General features: G+C 34.1%; 1 long non-coding RNA gene across 1 annotated transcript; it reads right to left on the reverse strand.

Annotated features, from left to right (window-relative positions):
- Nucleotides 1-24: 24 nt before the first annotated feature.
- LOC148864756 (uncharacterized) lies at nt 25-5,421 on the reverse strand. The gene is made up of 5 exons (XR_016109399.1): nt 5,096-5,421; nt 2,743-2,835; nt 2,066-2,114; nt 371-461; nt 25-276 (listed from the first exon to the last, which is right to left on the reverse strand). It is a non-coding gene; the product is annotated as an uncharacterized LOC148864756 (long non-coding RNA).
- Nucleotides 5,422-17,174: the final 11,753 nt, after the last annotated feature.

A 17,174-nucleotide genomic window follows, 5' to 3' on the forward strand; every position in this document is an offset into this window, starting at 1 on the left:
ATGTAATTTGAAACAAGATTAATGTATTAAATTAAAAAACTAATTATTATTATTTCCAAAAGAATTATTCAGATACAATATCCAATTGACATAAAAAATACCAAGGACTTCAAAAAAATATCAATTTGTCAAATAATATAACACATCTTCCTTTCTTTCCACTTCTATCATAATTTAAGATATCTAATAATCTTTGTTCTTTATTCTCTTGATTGACTCCAACAGACATCCAAGCTCTGCTCAGAGCATTAAATACAGCACTGCATAAATTATAACCTGAACCAAAATGCCCAATAGATTGCATCAGATCTACATAGCTTCAATAAATAAACAAAGGAACTATATGAAACCTGTTGCATCAGAAAAATACCTGCTCATTTCCAATCTGGAAGTGTTTGCTAACAGAAATATCCTTGGAATTAAGACAATAAAGTCTTGAAACAAATCTAAATATAGAAAATCTGCAAACATAAAATAGTTCATTCAACTAATGGAAAATAAAAGCTTATTATAACTTTCAAAACATGAAACACACAACTGCATGCAAGAGTCCTAGAGTCCCATTCAAATCAGGTCAACCTATACTTGCGGATCAACACCTTTATACATAAAGCTTCCCATTTCGACCCAAACTTCCAAAGCCACTTTCCCAAAATAGCTTTACTCAACCCTAATTCTTCTAAACACTATCGAATCTTACCTTCTCTTTTATTTGACATTACAGAATTGAACCTTTTCTAGTCGTATCATCTATGGAGGCTAGAACTTTAAGCAAAGCTGGGTAATGGTGGGCATTATTGTCAATACATTCTTTATAACAGTAGCTTTGATACCAAGGAAAGATGCTTGCACTTCCAACCAGCTCTTTGCAAACTTACTGATAAAGGTTGCCATGTAGAAACTAAATAAGCTTTAGCACCAATTGGGAGGCCAAGAAACATCCAAGAGTCACAGCCCCAACTACATGGGACCGGCTATATGAATCCTATTTCATCTTTCCACTCTATTCAGTACAATATACATTGCTAAATTCTGGGCCGTTAAACCATTTCCTACTACTTCAAACCTTGTCCTCTTTGGTCTGCCTTTGCCCTTCTAGAATCATAAACTTGTAATAGATCATTCTTCTACTCATGCTGTATATGGAGTCATCTAGACATGACCAAACCATCTTGTCCTATGTTTCCTCATTTTATCACCTATTGAAGCTACTCTTAGGCTCCTTTAAATAAGTTTATTCTGATTCTGTCCTTTCTAGTTCATTAAGAAACAGTGAAGGATTTTTTATTTACAGCTTTTCATTAAATGCCTAAAATTATAGCCAAATGGGAGATAACAATAGCAACTTGCCCCTTTCCCTAAAAGAAGAGCAATGCAACTATAAAAAAATGCCATCAAACTCTTAGAACCAAACAAGGAATGGCAATAAACCATTGGCAACAAGCTGAAATATAACAGATGATGAAAGAAATTAGATAGCTTGCCTTAATTGTAACATAAAGATCACTGGGTTGATTGCCTACAGGATCTGATCCACCACTTCTATATACTTTCATGGTTTCATTATCATCAACTCTTATAAACAACAATGAACCAAAAGACATCAAACATTTTTAATGGTTATTTCGCCCCCCCCTTCCTGTTCCATTAATTATATGGAAAATCATAAATACCTTCTTCCTGTTTAAACTTTGAAGGACATGTAAAGAGCTTGAAGTTGAGATGTTTTCTTAGAAATAATTGGTCCACATCACTTGGTGCCTCATTAAATATACATATTCACTAATCTAAGAACTTTTAGTATAGAAGTAGATAAGAAACCACAACAAACATCTAGTTTCACATAACGATGCAAGAGTATAAACCAAAGAGTAAAAGAACTTCATTGATTTGAACCTTATTCTAACAAAAACTTTGTGCAGCATGCAGATCCTTATAGATATTCTTACATTTTAGCCAGCCCAAAAAAGGAAAAAGAAAAAGTAGCTATTAACTTAAAATAAAATCTTAGTTACATAAGCATAGCAAATAAGAAATTGGAAGTCTTAGTATATCCAATACTTACAGAGCCCATACTGAGGATCAAGCTTTGCTAAATTAGCATATCCAATACTCTGCAAGAAATTGGGAAGTCTTAGTATTGATGAAACAACAATAGAAAATAGAACAGTAGTAGCAAAACAGAAAATAGAATTCTGTTATCATTATGGTATTGAATCATCCCAACAAAACTTGCTCTCCCTACTCCTCCAACTAAGCTGCTGAGAAGTATGTAATTTATTAAAGAGTTCAAATCCAATGATCATGATTTTGAAACCATACCAAGGAGAAAATTCTAAAAGCAACCGCAGATAAAAATGAGAAAGCACAGAGCATATACCTCAATTGCTCTCAAATTCAACAAAACCAAAATAGAAATATTGGAATTCCAGAATTTTCATGTTTATCTTATCTTTTTAATTGCCTATGATTTCTTACCATCTCTCTTTATTTTGTACCAGAATTATATATATATATATATATATATATATATATATATATATAGATAGATAGAGAGAGAGAGAGAGAGAGAGAGGGGGGGGGGGGAGGGAGAACTTAGCTTGAAACTGTAAAGAAATATTGGAATTCCAGAAATTCCAATAAAGTTTTAAACCTTGGAACACCCTTTCTTGACAGCCAGCCTGTGTGTATAGAGACTGATAGACAAATTTTCAATAGCTGCAAAGTCGGAATGGTATATACCTGCTGATAAAATGATGTGAAGTGCTGCCCAAGTTCAACTGCAAAATCTTCCACAGAAAGAACTCCCATGCATTCCTTTGCTTTGACATATACCTGCATATTGATCCAATTTAATTAAGATAACTTTCATGAATTCTTTCCATATATTTCTCATAAACTTCTAATACTTTGCTGATTGGGGAATGACATTCTAAGCAACAAACAACAACGTGCCACCAATTGTGTGTGTACTTGAAAATAAGTTTCATTTAGTTGTCTCAAACCATGATGCTAAATGAAACTAACAATGGAATTTTTTACAATCTCTTTTTTTTTAATGAAAATAAGTTTCATAAGTTTCCATGGATTCCACTGCTTCCTTGAAACAACCTTCATATTGATAAATGTGGCATAACGTACGCCTAGAAATCCACAAAATCTGTAGAAGCCACAAGGACAAAGAACTAAAATGGTCCTCAATACAGTACAAGGAGAATCCTCTAATCCCAATCAATAAATTTACCACTGAAGTCCAATAGTCTATTCATAACTAAAGTGATAATAAGGACAAAATGTGCTTAGACAATCATATCATGTTGGGATCATCAAGGAGTTAGTTATCAGATGGAATAAAAAATTGAAAAAAAAAGTTTGCATCAGGTACCTTGATCTAAACAAATTGTTAATTAAGTGCATATCAACTGAAGAAAATGAAAGCAAGAAGCACGGACATAATGTGTTAAGAATCACACATTTGTTTGCTAAACTTGGCTCAATACTGAAAATAACTCATGGTTCTTGCAAAACCATGAATGGTGATATAGATAAAGTCATGGAAGACCACGGTAACATATTTTATCCTTGCTGTTCCAGTCTCAAAGAACCAATTGACAGACATCTTGGTCTTGACAAATAAAACAAGAAAAGTGACTACAGAGGATTTGGTTTTCTTGTGGGGATTCAAGGCTGGGATGACTGAGTGTTGAAGAAGATCCTCAATGCATCTCATGATGTTTTCTCTGGGATGACTGGGATGACTGTTGTTGTAGTTTACTAGACACCTGGTTTGGCTGAGGTGTTACTCAAGGTAATCAGTTCAGGGGGAGTTGGTTCTAGTGCTTTGATGGATATGATTTCAGAAGGACTAAGAGCAGCTGGTTGTGAGGCTTACAAGAGAGTCTGCAGGATGCGTTTATGGGAGTTGCATTTAGCTGACTCATTAGACAAGGCATTGTCAGATGAGTACCCTCATGACTGGGTAGCTAATTCCAGATCAGAACCCCAGGGGATATGCTGGAATAATGAGTTTATCATTAAATTGGATGATCTGTGAGAAGCTGTTGATTTTCAATATTTTTAAAGCTTATCAGATATGATGCAAGGGTTCATTGGCCGACATGCCCGAAAATCATTCATTGCTTATGTTCATTTGAGAGTAATCAGGTGCTCTCTGTTTTGACCAAGGTTGAATCGTTGCAATGACAACCCATACTGTTGTAGTTTTTGGCCAAAAAATGTTAGCAATTAGAAAATTAGTAATTCTTGATGCCAATGAAGAGGTTGGGTTTGTTGTGGAACTTCATATGCATACCCAATTATCAAAAAGAAAAATTGATGAACTCAACTCCAAGCAATAAAATAAGGTGCATCTTGTCGAAGTGCAAAATACAAAAAATGGTTGCAGATAATCAGAACAATGTCAAACAAAAGTTAATTATATAGCACAAAATTAAAAGAAACAAACAAAGGAAAAGAAAAAAAAAAGAAAAAGAAAAATAAACAATGATGTTTCCTTTGCAATCATATCTCTGAGTGCCTTAAATGACGGATTGCCAATTTGAACTGGGACAATGGGAGGCCATTGGGTGGTTTGAAAACTCTCAGTCTCAAAAGAATTAAATCCCCAAACAAAATACAGGTAATTCACTTAAACTTAAGATCGAACAGATGAGGGGTGATCCATTGAGCTTTTCAACTTCTGTTTTTCATTTTTCATTTTTTGGACATTGTTATGTTATGGGTTGAATGATTGAACCGCCGGTTAACCATCAAACAAACAAGGTTTCTGGGAACAGATTTGTGAATAGTAAAAAGAAAACAAAACAAAAAGATCGTGAATAGTAAAACAATTGCCACACTAAAACAAAACAAAACAACCACCGGTTAACCACGATAATGAAAAACAAAGAACCATCAACAAGAAACAATGAAACAAATCTAACAAACTTACCGTTGAGAATGGAACCGCGATTTGAGTATGTTTGTGATGAGAAAAGTTGAGATCGAAATAAGAATAAGAATAAGAATAAGATTTATTCTGACGAGGGAAGCAACCTGGAAATGAAAAAAAAAAAAATCAAATTCAAAGGCAGACCTCTATCAAACTCTCGAAGTGGGCTCAGAACCAGTCTCCTCTTTGGGACTCTTGAAGTGACAACGAGATTTTCTTCCCAACTTTCTTGCTCTAAATCGCCCAGAAAATAGCAAAAACCTAGATTTTCTTGCTCGTCACAACCCTAGATTTTCTTGCTCGTGAAGAATAACTTCTAGGCGGGAGAAAAAATTTTTTGGTCGAACAGGAAGGGGAATTCGCGCGCGGGAGAATGAAAAATTTTCCTCCCTGCGGACTTGCGTTTCTCCACACCGGTCCATTATAAGGTTAAACCGGTTTAATTCCGGTTCCCATAAAAATCCGTTGAATGTACATTAATGACCGCCGCACCAGTTTTTAAAACGAATGTAGGCGGCGATCTTTGAAAGTTCACTGCCTATCCCTACAGTGGCGGTCACAAAGACCGCCGGCTTTGACCATTTTTCTTGTAGTGTCCCTTCATCACTCCCCTTGTTCTCATCGCCCCTTTGTCGTCACCGCTACTATTCCACCACTACAACTATCTGGTTTCATCTTGGACCTTTTACCAACTGATTAGATGCTATGATATGGTTCAATCACCCTTGAGAAACTCAATGGAGTCTAGGCCCTTTGTGAAGAGAGTCCAAAACCTCAGTTGATCAACCAATACATCAATCTAGTGTTTTATTCTTGTCCATCATCGATGATTCACACCATCTCCAAACCTGCAACACAATAGCATTTCGAGTAAATTTCTTTGCCAAATTTCTGGTATACAACCAATCGATTGTTAGCGGTGATTGAGGTCAGAGACAATGCTGAAACTCCCTACGAGGCTATCCTCTACAAGATCGTTGAACGACAACTTAATTGTCGTTTATGCTATTTCAGTATATAATTTAAGTGGTTATTTGTTATTTCCCAAAGAATGGATGGAGTTCTAGTTGACTAGCGGTATGAATAGCAAGAACACTTTAGGGGTAAAATAGTAAAATCAAAGAATCTTAGATGTTGAAGGATTGATCCAACACAAATAGCCTTACCTATTCAGCGCCTTTAAAAAGTAGAAAAGCACATATGTTGCTTTTCATATTTTAAACACAATATATCTTTTTGACTTTTCATATTTCAAATTTATCAAATGCCACCTTAGGTTGCATTTGGCATTCCATTATTTTAAGGACTTATCTCTTTTTTATAGTTAACAACTCAGTGTTCATAGGGGCATTTTAACCACAAAAAGGAGATAAGTCCTTAAAATAACAAATGCCAAATGCAGCCTTAGAAACATATAATTCTTTTCTAATAAGATTATAACCATTCTAAAATTTAAGAGAAGCTTAATAATCATTGCCTCTAAGGTGGCGTTTGATAATGCTTTTAAGAGGTTTGAAATCTGAAAACATTTCTTTTCAGACACCAAAAGTGTTTGGGTATGTGTCTAATAGTTGATATGAAATTGCATTTTAAATCTGAAACATTTAAACCGTGGGGTTAAAAGTCTAAAATGCCCCTAATAATATTCAAATAGACAATGCATGTCCCTTTTTAAACCCAAATTTCTTCTCATTCAAGCTCTTGAATGACAAAGGGACTTTCCACACTATCTAACCACCACACTGCCTGATCGATGAATGCCTAACCATCAATGACATAGTGGACAAGTTTCCAAACAATCTATGTCCATTTAAAAAATCTATTCCAGGAATCAAATGGTTTTCTAGTGATTAATCAAGAGCAAAAATCTCCATTTAAAAAATCCATTCTCCTGGCGATCTATATTCTAGCGATCAACGATCGTCAGACGATCTATATTTCGTTCTCTTGACGATCATTGGTGACTCATTTCCTGGTACATTTTTGTCGACACAACAACTATGACAACAAAGAGAGAGAGAGAGAGAGAGAGAGAGAGAGAGAGAGATATGGAGATTTTTGCTCTTGGTTAATCACTAGAAAACCATTTGATTGCTGGAATAGATTTTTTAAATGGACACTGTGTTTTTTACTCCTTAGGGTTTTGGCAGGGTTTTACTTCTTCCGATGGAGGTTGATGGCTTCGATCGGTTTGCAGTTGAATTCATATCCCGTGCAAATGAAAGAGGGAAATCAATCTGCACTTCTTCCGTGATGAGTCACTTGTGGTCTCTCTCCCTTGTCTTCCCGCCACCGCTACTACAACTCTTAGCAACAACGGTTAACATCCTCTCCCTTGTCTTCTTATACATACTTTCCAATTTTATTCTTATTTTAATAAATGTTTTTTATTTTTATAATTAATTTGTATTTAACAAATAAATACTTTTTTATTTTTTATTAATTTGTATTAATTATTAAATATTTTAATAGTTTTTAGTTATTAATTTGCTAATTATTAAATATTTTTTCATTGCTTCATGGACTTTATTACTATTTTCATTATTATTTTAACTTTAATATTTTTTTTAATTTATAACTTTATATGTATTTTCAATTTTATTCTTATTTTTATAAATTATTTTTTTTTATTTTTATAATTTATTAATATTTTTCAATATTATTTTGAATTTAATAAGTTATTTTTTATTAAATAGTACAAATTGAACTCAAAATGACCAAATAGTCTATTTTAGGGGTAATATAATCAAATTAGGGAATTTCAGATGTTGAAGGTTTGATCCAACACAAACAACCTTCTCTATTTAGAACCTCTAAAAAGTCGAAAAGCATCTATGTCTCTTTTTAGATTTCAGACACTTTTAATATCTTTTTAACTTTTTAGATGTTAGATTTCAGATTTTAGATTTATCAAATGCCACCTAAGCCTTTTGAAAATTGTGAAGCTACTAAACATTTATAGCTTAGTTCCTTTTGCAAAATTTATGGGATTCTGAAAAGTTGTTTTTGCAAAAGCATTTCAAAACTTAGGTGGTGTTTGATAAATCTGAAATCTAAAAAGTTAAAAGACATTAAAAGTGTCTAAAATCTGAAAAGAGGTATGGTGTTTTTCTACTTTTTAGATGCTCTGAATAGATAAGGTTGTTTGTGTTGGATTAACCCTTCAATATCTGAAGTTTTCTAATTTTACTATTTTACCCCCGAACATACTATTTGATAATTTTGGGTTCAATATGCACTATTTCGTATCAAATAATTTATGAAATTTAAAATAATATTGAAATAATACAAATAATAAATAATAAATTAATAATTAAAAAATAACACAATTAAAATTAAAAAAATTAATGACTAAAAAAATACTTACATAATTAATACTTACTAAAAATTAAAATAATTATTAATTGATAATTAGTAATTAATAAAAATAATTAATAATTAATAATTTACACATAAAAATTAACTAGTTTCGGCAACTAATAACAACATTTTAGCTTTCAATAGGACAATAAAGATCCAAAAGAACTGTGTGATCTATCATCTATCAGGTGGGGGTGGGTGTTATTGGTATTTGTGTAACCCCATGAAGGCGATGTAATGGAGTTGGTCCATAACTAGACTACTAGATGGGGAAATGGGAAAAGGAAGAGGAGGAATCGAGATTCAATAAGCAAAGCATGGATGTTTTCAGATTCAATAAACAACCAAGGCATCATACAAAACAGTTAAGAGATTCAATAAACAAAATGTAAATAGGAAAGAAGAGACCATCACTAGGCACGTGGTGCAACTATAACCCCGGAAAAAATGAAGATTTTATGGTGAGAAATCCGAAGAAGAAACAACAAACATGAGAGAAAAGTTCTTACAACCATACCTTCTGCAATGTTCATGAGTGTAGAATTCTTTTGCATGTGAAACAAAATCGTTTAGGTTTCTTTTTGGTTTGGGGTAATCAGGGGCATATGCGTGTCATTTGGAAAATTCTAGGGGAGTAGTTTTAACCTTTTACTAGTTCTAACATGTTCATGAGTGTAGAATTCTTTTGCATGTGAAACAAAATCGTTTAGGTTTCTTTTTGGTTTGGGGTAATCAGGGGCATATGCGTGTCATTTGGAAAATTCTAGGGGAGTAGTTTTAACCTTTTACTAGTTCTAACACGCATCTGAGCGTGTTAATAGCTGGCCCACGCGATTAAAGTTTCAGATATGAAAACGAGATTCAAATTTATTTTCAGATGCATCACCAAATGCATCTGATGTCTGAAAAGCAAGTTTTTTGGACACCAAATGTCTGAAAAGTGTTATAAAAAACACCCTTAATATATGCAAATGCCAGTACCCAAACAATTTTGATCAATAAAAACCCATTCCTAAATTTTGACAAATACCACCTCATTGATTAACACATTTATGAAACCGGTTGATTGGTCAAATTTTTTTAGATATCAGATCTTTCTGATATTCCAGTCAAACCCCTCTAAAATTATAAATCAAATCATTTATTCAAAATAATTCCACCTATATTCTAAATCCCAATTTTGTGAAAACCTCATTGACACTCTCTTCATGTCAATAAGTAGATTCACTATTGAATTCCGACCTTCCGGAAATCGGGATGTCAACGTGTGGGGTTTGGTATGGATTTGACTCAGTAGTCAAATTCCGACCCGATGCAACCTCAATCCGAATTCGCCCTGCCCCGACTAAAAGGCGATGGAATATTGAACCTAAACCCAACCCAACCCATCTCATATATGATACACTTGTATTCAACCAAGGCTACATATATAAATATTCAAACGTTGCAATGCAAACAGGTCAGATTTAACACTGGCCCATCTCAACCCAAACCTGACCAAAGACTTGAGTAAGCCCAACCTGACCCTAACCCGAGAGGGTTGGGTCAGTGTGAGTTCATTAGTTAACGCAATCCACTGACATCCCTGCTCCCAAAGACATAGAATACCAAGTCATTTGTTAATATATATATATATATATATATATATGGGTTCCACTATGATATGGAAAAGATATAATATCTAAAAAACAACTGACCATGAACTAGAATCATAAACGTGATAAGAAAAATGGTGTTATTTATCAAAAATGAATGAGTTTTGATTGGTCAAAATTCTTTCCATATCATATATTTTCTGCATCATAAATTTTCCCTATATGATATTAATATCATCTATAGATATTTCAAAATGATTAAGAGAAAATCAAGATTTTAACAACTTTTTGACATTGTCCACATAATAAACGAATAAGTAAATCTGTTAATGAATGATAGTCAAAGATACAAGGAAATGGGTTTAACAGTAAAACAAAATATGACATTGTTTAGATGTTGGTTCATTGGCGGGACTGATAAATTGGGTTAAAGAAATAACCTAATATTATTTTCTAATTGTTACTTTGTCTCATAGGCTGCATTTAGGGGGTGTTTAGTACTGTGATGTGGTGTTGTACTTCTGTTGTATTTTAGGTTGATCAATATAAATTTGTGAGAAATATGTATTGTTACATTATATATGAGTGTCATTTCAATTATGAAAATACATGTTTATAAAAATATCGAATTTGATATTTTTTTGAACGAAATATGATGTTTTAGTAGAAATAGTAATTTGTATTAATCAACTCAAAACATTTTCAAAATGTTTGAGGTAGAGAAATCTTTCTTATACAAATTTGTATTGATCAGCCCAAAACCCAAATGACAAACACCCCCTTAGATAATAAGAGTGAAAATACAAAAATAGTCGATATATGTGAGATTATTGTGTTTAATGTTAACAATAAATAAAAACTTTAATTCCATGAGGGGCCATCGAGATGAGCTGCTTTTAACAGTCAGATTGGAATCCTTAATACCCCCATGCACTGGATTCTGTTGGACTTAATTTTAGAGAACAAATACAACGTTTAGAAACGCCTGATCACGTTATAGGCTATTTGTCGGACTTGGTTAAATGAATGGGCCTACGAATTCTCCATGGGGCATGGATGTGCTGGAATTAGCCCAGCCCAAAATAAGGCATTGCCAGACGTCCAAACAATGTTTGTTAGGCCCGATGAAGGCCAATTTAACCCCATACCTACTTGTAGGCCAAAATATGAAATCTCTAATTTAGGCTCATAAGTGAAACTGGAAAGGGCAAACTGGTTCCAGGGTATAGGGGTTTGTCCTAACTGAACCGCCCTAGTTGAACTTTATGGAACAAGCCTTGGTTTACCTTTGTTGGCATTAAAATAAATTTCCCAAGAAAAAGAAAGCTGCCGATATGAAAAATTGAGCTCAAACGCCAATGGCTATAAAGACTATGGTCTCATTTGATTATTGAGTTACTTAAATGATTTAATCATTTTTTTTTTCAATTTAATATCAGGAGGTGTATGATAAGTAATATAAAAGGTAATATTTACAAAATTTAAATAATAATGACAAGTTTTGAACCACATCATTATCATTAAAAATTAAGTTTTTAAAGAACAGGTTCTAGGGTAGACCTTAGAATCGATTTTCACAGGATAGGTTCCAGGTTCTCCCTTGAAACCAAACCAACCCACGTATACATAGATCAGGCTATGCTTGAACTTAGGGACTGTTTGCTAATGGCTGAAATGGCTAAAGTGAAAGACATATTGCTTTGTCTTTTAATTTTAAAATAATTAAATAATAAAATTTGCAAGTCTATAATGATATATCCAACTTCAAGTTTCAGCTATTAAGGGGCACACAAATTTCTTAAAAATCATAATCACTTAAATACTAAAAAATAAGTCTATATGTTGGTTTCATTTTGACTTGATGTGAATTTGGTAAACTCTCACAAAGTACACTTCTACGCCACGGTCAAGAGTAACACAACACTAGGGTTGTTTTTGAATTGCCGAGGAACAGCAAAGAAAGATGGAAAAGCATCCCTTAATTAATAATCCACTCTGAAAAAATTGGCAGCACGGAATATGAAAATTATCATATTATGATTCTTTCTGGGACTCATACATAATGATTCAGTTTGGAAAGAGTGCAAATATGAATATGTACAGTATAAACAGGTTTTAGACATGCATACATACATACATACATAATATTGCAATATGTGTCATATTTTATCTACTGGTTTTTGGGAAATCTATGATGCTGGAAAGATGTGGTACCGAAAGAATTTTGACCAATCAAGCATGTATATAAAAATTGCATATCATGCAAATTAAAGGGGCATTCTACAACATGAATTGTTTTTTTTTTTTTTTTTTTTTTTGTTGCTGGTTCTAAAAGTAAATCAAAACGGTTTTGTTTGACAACAAATTGTTTCTTAAAACAAAAATATAAGAAACATATTGTTGGTTGTGTACATGTTTTCTGTTTTCAAAACTGAAACAAAAAACATGTTCTTAATCTGGTTTCAAAAACATGTTTTCATCTGATTATTCAGCATCATGTTCTACAAATCATCTAATTTCTATACTAAAAGATTTGTTTTCGTTTTAAAAACCAATATTTTCTTGGTTTCAAAAACATGTCTTGTTTTTCAAAACAAATCCAACTTATTTTTCACTTTGAAAACAAAAACAGAGTTCAAGATCATGTATAAGTCTTTTTACTGATGTGGCGATTCCAAAAACAAATGAAAACAAAAACATTCATGTTGTAGAATGCTCCCTAAAAGAGTGATATTATTAAAAGTGTTTCAAATTTCAAGAATTGAACCAGGGCATCACTGGGGAGAATATTAACCTTCAGAAATGACCACATGCCCTAAATCCCCCTATTTAGTGTTCCAGTGGATTAAAAAAACAAGTCTTTCCTTTTTTTTTTATTTGATAGAACTAAAAGGGGCTACACAGAATGGGGGGTAGCACGTCCTCAAAAGTCACAACAGTAGATATCAATTAAATCCCTAGGAATGAAACTATTGCAGATTTCATTAGAATAAGCATGATTAATAAGCCAATCTGCAGCATAGATTGGCTTTAAAAAAATGTCTTTCCAACATCATAGATTTTCCCTAAAACATAGACACGTGCCTATTGCTTTTTTAAAAACTTATAACAGGTAGATGCGATCGACCACAACAGAATGAGGTATAAGAAACCAAAACATACAAGAAATCCAATGGAGCAGGACAATGTTGAATATATATATGCACAGCACTTGGCCATGCCAGACAGCTTGGACCTTGGGTTTGCTTTAATCAATTCATATTAGCATGCAAGTTTTCAGTCTAACTTTCTTAGTTTTATGGAGATTGATATTGAAATTTGGCTCCACACAAGCTTGCTTTTGCTAGGAATATGTTACTATTCCAAAGCATATGCTGAAGTTCCTAAATCCAAATGAAATTTTTTAATGAGAAAGTCTTATACATGCAAACAAAAGATGATGGATTTAATTATTTGAAAAAAAAAACCCTACCGTTTCTTTTTTCCACCGATCATAGTCCATCTCCACGTGGCATATTTTAATTGGATCATCCCATTCTAAACATGATGGATGAGTACTGCACTTTGAGAAAATTATTGTGAAATGGAAAAGTGAAAAGAGACTCCTAGTGTCTCCTGGTTTAGTTATAGAGATATTGCTTAGTTTTAATTATGTTATTTTTTTTGGATGTGTAGATAATTCCAATTCAATGGACTCCTGGGTGGATTTTGGAGGGATGTGTGTGATAGAATTCTTAGAATTGTTCTTTTGACTTAAAACATTGAGTTTTTAGGCATAACTTACTTTCTGCCTATCAAGTTAGGATGAAGGTTTCGACTTTCGAAATCTGTTTTTAATTTGGGAAATATCAAGAGGGAGACAGACTTAGTCCACTCCAAAGAGACAAAGTTGATAAGGTATATGATCTTTTTCTGAAAACTAAGTGCTACTTTTTCTATTCATATTGATAATGGAGGCATAAATACTAAGAAATCCATAAGAGAGAGAGAGAAGTTTTGGGTCTGGTAATTAGTGGATATGGGTCAATCCAATCAAGCCAAGTAAGGGGTGTCAATGGATTGGTTGTGGATTGGACCCTGTCCAAACCAAAACCAATTTGAACGGATTGAACGGGCCAATAAGACATATTAAATTGGACTAATCCAGACTTAATGATTCAAAGTATTTATTGGATTGGATTGAACCTAGTCCATCCCTAAAGCCAAGGATGGATATAAAGAATATGGGATCAACCTGGGTCCTGGGGATACTAAGACTTAGATGGAAGCCCAGCCTGATCCTTCTATGGGCTGGGCAGAACATATCGGTATTTGGGCTTAAAGTTCCTGGATATTCCAAGCTAAACTCGGTATGTGGGCTTAAAGAGCGATGCAGGAAATCGCTTCTAATAACCATGTCAGATTTGCATGACCAAAACGGGTTTACTGGGATTTCTATGAACAAATTAACAGTTTAAATCTTGAATTCCAACTGCATACGGTCCTTTGCCCCATGCTTGACCTTCATCAAAATCTAAAATCCCTTAATTCTCAGCCCATGTTCACCTATAAACCCATCCTTGGAATGGTAGATAATGGGCTGTTGGGCCTCTTCTAACCCTGGTCCTTGTTTCAAAATGAAGCTCAGCAAAATGCCTCAAAGGGGTAGCAATTGCTATCCTAGTTAGGTCATCATCATATTGTAGGCTCTTAAATAATTCCATATTATTAAGTGCCATGTCCATTTCTTAACTATAGGCTCTTAAATCATTTCTCATTACTTATTTTTTGGTATTACACATTGCAGGGGATTAATGGGTGGGAACGTTAACCATGGATAGCCTTCAGCTATATGGGTTTGATCTTACACCTCCATAATCGAAAGGATGCCAAGTCGCCGTCTCGACTACTGGGTCATTAATTCTCAATACTTCAATCCATGTCCTTTTCTGCCTGTCTTTAGCTCTTTGAGAGGCTGCATGTGGCATTCCTTATTTTAAGGACTTATCTCTTTTTGCAGCTAAAAACTTAGTGTTCATAGGAAAATTTTACATGCAAAAAGGAGAAAAATCCTTAAAATAAGGAATGCCAAATGTAGCCTTGGTCCTTTCAAATCGTAATAGATTACTTCTTACTTCACTACTCTGTAGATGGTCTTCTAAATAGACCCATTGAAGTTGAAGGGTTGTTTGTAAAAGCAAAATTGAGGCAAGACATGAACTATTTATTGCTTTGCTTTGCATTGCTTCAAAAAAATAAAACAAAGTGTCTCCTGCTTGTCATAATATGTTCTCTTTTGTTTAATTGGCCAATATAATGATTTAACCCTAAATGACCATATGGAATCATAAAAATAAAATCAAAATTTCCATAATAAAAGACATTTAAAGTCTATTTTGAACAAATATTGATATGTCAAGTCGGTATCTCTATGTATTGATATAACTTACCCTTTGATATTTACTCTTTTTAATCTTATAAATATTAGAGGGTCCTTCCTACCTACTATTTTTATAAATTTTCGTATCAATGTATCCAAACATATCTGGATGTAGACCATTTAATTAATCAAATTCCAACAAAGAGAACCAAGTATAGAGTTATTGTGGTCCAACCACAAATCTACCCTAATGAACCAGACCAGGTTCAGGTTCAGGTCCAGGTCCATTCAAAGAAAGTGAATTGTTAACCAAAAATCTGCATATCTATCAAAAAAAAAGTCTACATAAACCAAGCTACATTTTGTACTCGAAATTACCAAGACCTTGTTCTTTAAAAAAAATAAAAGTCAATTTTACACGATTAAACCAACTGATAAATTACATGTAAAAAAAAAGAAAAAAAGAACTCAGTTTCGTGCATCTCGTGAATAAATTTACATCAAACCAAAAAAAACTCAAAATATCGCGAATTCCCGGCAAAACCTTGACTCACTCCAGCGCTATTTATATTACTGACAAAACCTTCCACAGACTTGTCACATCGTGGGCCTGTTTATCACGGTACGTTCAGGAAGCAAAAATCGAATTAATTATGGGCTGAATGATTCAAATCAGAAATTAGAAAAAAAAAAGTATTAAAACCCATAAAAGAAGACCACTAAGAGCCCGCCTTGAATGCCGGGCAGACAACGACAGGAAGGGCAGTATGGTCGCTATCCTCCCTCCCGGCTCCCGAGTCCCATCCCCAAAGGGATGGCTGCCCGACCTGCCCGTCTGATTTGATAGGACACCATTGCTGACCGTCCGGTCAGCGAGGCGTCAATCATAAAGCAATGGAGTGCAAAATCATTGCTCGATTCCCGCGCCTTCTCTCTCCTCCAATTGGCCACTCCCTCTGCCCGGTCTGACCGTTCGTTCCTCGACTGTTTTGGTTTATGCCGACGTCGTCGCCTCATCTGCTCTTGACACGTGTAAAGTAAAAATTTAAACGAAAAGGACCGTTTATGCCCATATGCTGTTTGTTCTCTCAGCTCTCAAATACATACATTCATTCCCCCCTCCCCCCACCCACCCACCCACCCTCTCTCTTTCTCTATTCTTTCTCTTTCTACAAACCTTCGTTTGCATGTGTGTGTCAAGAGGAATATTACCGTTGGCTCCCGCGAGATTCCCGCCTTATTCTTCGTTATAGAAAGGAGGTTTAGAAATGTCACGTTTGAGAGCTTTGCTTCATACATAATTGTTAACATAAAGAGACATGAAGGAGAAAAACAAAGTTTAAGAGAAAAAGAGAGAATGCATTGTAATAGTCATGGCATTATAAAATAAGGCTGAAGAAATGAGACATGGGTTTGGGTTCAATGAGGGGGTCCCTTGCTTTGACAAGTCGCCTTTTCGTACCGGGCTGAAAGCCAACCAACACATGTCCGACCATGATCCGACTCGGATATTGATCCAACGGTTAAAGAAAACGACAGCTTCAGTGAGGGTCCTTTCTTTAACTCTGGCTGGTTTTGTGTTGTCCATTCTGTTGATGATGATGGATGCTTATGTTAGCACATTAGGTGGAGATGTGTCTGTTTCTGTGACACAAGTTAGGGTAGATTAAATATCACTTTCACATGTTATTGGTAAGTGATCCATACAAAAATAATCATCTGTTGGATACCAATGTCATTGATTTGGGGCTTAGATATTCTTGAAAATTAAGTTTAGTTATTTAATGGCATAAACACAAAGAGCTACTTTTTTCGATCATTCTATAATTAATTTATATATTAAAATAATTGGCACCCTAAATATGTTTGTATAGTAAAATAAATAAAAATGACTACTTTTCTTGCTTTT

Source organism: Nelumbo lutea, chromosome 3, assembly GCF_056320005.1.
Source record: "Nelumbo lutea isolate HS-2025 chromosome 3, American lotus-T2T, whole genome shotgun sequence".
Lineage (NCBI taxonomy): Eukaryota > Viridiplantae > Streptophyta > Magnoliopsida > Proteales > Nelumbonaceae > Nelumbo > Nelumbo lutea.